Here is a 4,434-nt window from a genome sequence, read left to right as displayed (position 1 = left end):
TGATCTTCGAGGTCTTTTCCAACCTATGAATCTATGATTCTACAATTCTATGATTCAAAGGTCCCCTTGTGACCACTGTGCTTTCAACATTTCAGATTTTGTTGAATAATTTGGCCACACACAACACCAAAGTGCACACTGTGTTATGGAAAATCATAATCTATATTTCACCTATATTATTTGTTAAGCTCAGGAAATCACAAAGCAATGCTGACAACTTCTTAAAGCAGAAGCAGGGTCACATTTTGCACCCCACATCATGCATACGCTAGCGGCAGCTCACCTTTTGAATGAGGAAAAACGGTGATATCCTGGTGCCACGACTCCAGCCCACGAAGAGCCCAGTGTGACTTTTTAAAAAGGACATCACAGATGTTTTACCAAGCTCCTGTTCACCATCTGCTCCAAGTGACACCACCAGTTTTTTTTTCTTTTGAAAGGTCAAACCCGGCGTTGGTGGGAAGATGAATGCCACTTTCCCGTGCTTAGCTACAGCTGCACCGTGCTTGGTTACGCCGGGATCTGCACACAGCGGCCACAACCGGCTGGCTCCTCTTTATGGTAATCAGCCATCTGCCAGAAGGCAGCCCGGCAGAGCTGGCAGCAAGAGCAAGCAGAGCCGAGCCAAGGCAGCCTTGTGAAACAGTGGGAAATATAGGTACGAGCTCGTGTCTGGCAGGAGGGGGCACAGCTTCACGCCATGCTCTCAGTTGTAGCCTCGTCTCTTTGAAGGTGTGTCTTCTCCAGGACTCATACAAATATATCTGTCGTGGCAATCATTCCATACGAGAAATAGGGATGCAGTTTTCTAGATATGCATTAGTCACACTCTGTTATGGGAGACAGTAAACACCTTGTGTTATACATAATAAAAGTATTGCAAAACAAAACATAATCACGCCTCCCAACCATATCACAGTATTTATTCTGACACTAACTTGCCTTCTTACATGAGATGTTTTAACTATATCTGTACAAATATACCCATTTCATGGTACAATTGTGATGATTATTAAGGCTACATTCCAACCTCATCCATAACATTCCCTTCACTGGTTCCTAAGCATTGACAAAATAGTTCCACTCAGATGGCAATTTTTTATATTAAGCCTCTTTTTAGAAGCAGGAGGGGTTTTTAAAGTTCATAGGAAACAAGGCTGAAGAAACATTGCTATGTATATATGGAATAAGTGCTTAGGAATAACCTAAGCAATAGGTTCTGTTCACTGCAGGATATGCAATATGGTTAAGTCATGACCTATTATACTTCTACATAGTGCATATATTTAAAAAAAAAAAAAGGAACAGAAAGGCAAAAGCAGCCTAGAGTGAATATGTAGACATGAACTCCATAAGACTCTGTACAAGGGAATTTCGGCTAACAGAGATCCCAGTGACTGGGCACAGAGGGAGTATCAGGCGAGTAGTGCCTGGGGTAACAGTCACCAAATGCTCCTGCAAGAGCCACCCATCATTCAGCCCTTGCAGTCCCACTAGCTACAACGAGCTCCAGTCGCTCGACGGCCTCAGCACTGCTGGTGCTACAGCTGAGAAAGTAACTGCTCAGTAGATTTCTTTCACATTGCCTTTCACTTGTAACTTCTGTGAAGTTTTTCAAGAGTCTTTGCAGTTCAGCTGAGAAATGAACAGGGAATGCCTAGAAGAAGTTCAGACACCTCGGCATATTTATTAATCCATCACTGTGAACACACAGCTCCTGTCTAAACCAAGCCAGCCAGTAGCTCCCAACACTACACATTTTCTTCTGCTCTTCAAAAGCATTTTGCTCATCAATAAGTTCTGAAATAATTTTTATATCTTTTAAGATAGATATTTTAAGGAGATATGTGTGGACGTCAGGAGAAATGACAGTGAGGATGATTGGAAGAAGCCTAAAAATCTCTAAAGAAACTCTAAGAAACTCTGAAGATTCCAGTGTGAGGATTCTCACTTACTTCAACGGGAAGAAAGTTAAAGTCTTACAAACTTAGGAAGGTAAGAGACTTTGCACATACATATGTCTTTCGTGGAGACCTGGGGTGGAAGACAGCACAGAATTACATCACTGTTATTCTCATGACATTTACTGTGGTACAGTGCTCCGTTGTGCCCTGGTTATTTCTCATGGTCTCAGGCTGTTGTGGAGCTTTTCATGCAAAGTGTACAATCTCAAGCCCAAGGATACCTATCCAGATGTTTCAAGATGTTCCTCTACTACTGTGTCTGAGGGTATTGGTATAGTCTGCCACTGTCATGTTTTCTGAGACCCTGATAAATTTCAAGGTATTGCAACAGTGTAGCTTTATATTCTAATTTTATATTCGGTATCTAAGGAGTAGAGAGATCAGATCCGTGTCCATAGGGGTTCTTTTGGCATATAACTCCCTTCAAGGTAGAGTGGAGGATTAAGGCTACTATAAGTGAAGAGTTACCACGGCAGATCAACTTCAAGAAACAAACCAAGCCCAACAGAAGACAATGTCCAATAATGTAGTCAATGTTTTTGTCTGTACAATTTTCTCAGCTCTGGAACTGGTTGGGGATTTACTACCTCACTTTGGGAGATGGACTACACAGCTCAAATGAGGCAGTAATGGAGCACTAACAGAATTAGCGTACCAAAAGTGCTTTGTAGGCTGGAGTTAGACATTTTCAGCCGGGATGATGGGATCACTTTCCTACAGTAATTAGTGGAGCAGATGACATTAACTCCGTAAGTGACCTGCTTGTTGCCACCACTGTGAAACAAAATTAGATTAGCAGCCCCCCTACAGGTGTGGCATGCAGCAGGGAGGTTAAAAGCACACAAAATGCTTTGCTGACTCAAAATTAACCAAACTGCATCAAAAGGATTACATAGCATTTGGATCAGCCACACGCGGCGAGGATTTGGGAGAGACCACGTAGCCCTGGGGAAGGAAGGTGAAGTGTCAATACAACAAACAGTTCTTAGTAACTACGGAAATATTTATTTCCAGTTTCTCATGAACTTTACAGTGGTCACAAGTTGCACATATGTGCTGTGTTCAAAAGCCACAGATGAAAATAAATACAAAAGATTGTCTTGAATAAATCAAAACCAGAAACCTCCAATGCAGGGGAAGGTTGCTGTAAAAATGTACTTTGGGAGAATACTAGAAGAACTGACGTCTCTCACAATTACATTACATATCTTGCAGTACTTGGTGGTTTGAAGTGATGATCAAAAAATTTCAGTTTTATTCTAAAAGATAAGTTTTTAGTCCACATGGTTGCAGAACAAAGCTTGAAAAAGTGACCTAAATGTATCCAAAGGACTTCTTAAGCCCAGACAAAACAAAAAGAGCCCTAATCTCTTAAAAACAGTCTCCTGATTTTTGAGCTACTCTCAAGATGCTGTGGGGGCCTAGCAAAATTTATAACACTTCACTTTTTTCTATTCTGTTGTCAGGCATGAGATCCAAAGCACAGCCAAAAAAAAAAAAAAGAAAAAGAGATTAAGGAGTCGAGTAACATACTCTAGGGCTGCATCCTTTAACTTTGTTCATGACTCCACCATGATCAAGTCAACTGAAGAAAAGGAAAAACGAACCCAGGAAAACAATATACAATTTTTAAGGCAGGTCAATGCTCCAGGCCAGCTGAGGCACAGGAACAGCTTAGGCGAGGAAGACTCCGTACCATCCCAAAGCAGGGTACATTGGTGTGGTCTGTCAGCACTGGCCAGAGCAGCAAAACCCTTAGCCAGTGCTGCTGCTGAGCACAAGGCAGAATCAAAGCATAGGTGTAGGGTAAAGCTTGCAGGACAAAGCCTCTTATAACTGGGAAAGGAATAAAAGAAGAAGTATACTGGGAAGTAAGCCAAGGTGAAAAGGGTCAGAGGAGAGAAAACAGGAGTCATTTTGGAGAAAATTTAATAGCAGCAAGGTAAAAAAAAAAAGATAAACAAAAAAAAGATAGAAAAAGCATGTCTGACTGAACCAGACAGGGAACTTTTACATAGCATAGGCTCTTGATTGTATAATTAGAAGAATATGTCTTGACCATAATGATTTTCTGTAAATTCTAAGTGTCTCTACAGAAGCCATAGGGCTTCAAGCATACAGATCTCAAACTGTGTTTCTCTCAATTCAGATTTATCAAACGATTTCTGGATAACTTAGGACACATAAAAGCTGCATTGCCATAGGGAAGAAAAGAATTGGCTGAGATTTTCTAGTGTCAGTAAAAACTGAACTATAGGCCAGTTGTAGACAATTAAGCCATGTTAAATTATGCCCAGCACAGCAAGCTGTTCAAAATGCACATACAAATTAACATCATTATTGGAAATAAAGTTCTTTCCCACCCCCGTGTCATAGGATGTAGTAAATAACAATTTATAAACATTCATGTGACCCCCTCCCACCTTACAAAATCAGATTAATGTCAAAAGACAAACTGTGACTCTTGTTG

This window comes from Opisthocomus hoazin, chromosome 2 (assembly GCF_030867145.1).
Source record: "Opisthocomus hoazin isolate bOpiHoa1 chromosome 2, bOpiHoa1.hap1, whole genome shotgun sequence".
In the NCBI taxonomy this organism is placed as follows: domain Eukaryota; kingdom Metazoa; phylum Chordata; class Aves; order Opisthocomiformes; family Opisthocomidae; genus Opisthocomus; species Opisthocomus hoazin.
This window is presented reverse-complemented; position numbering follows the sequence as displayed.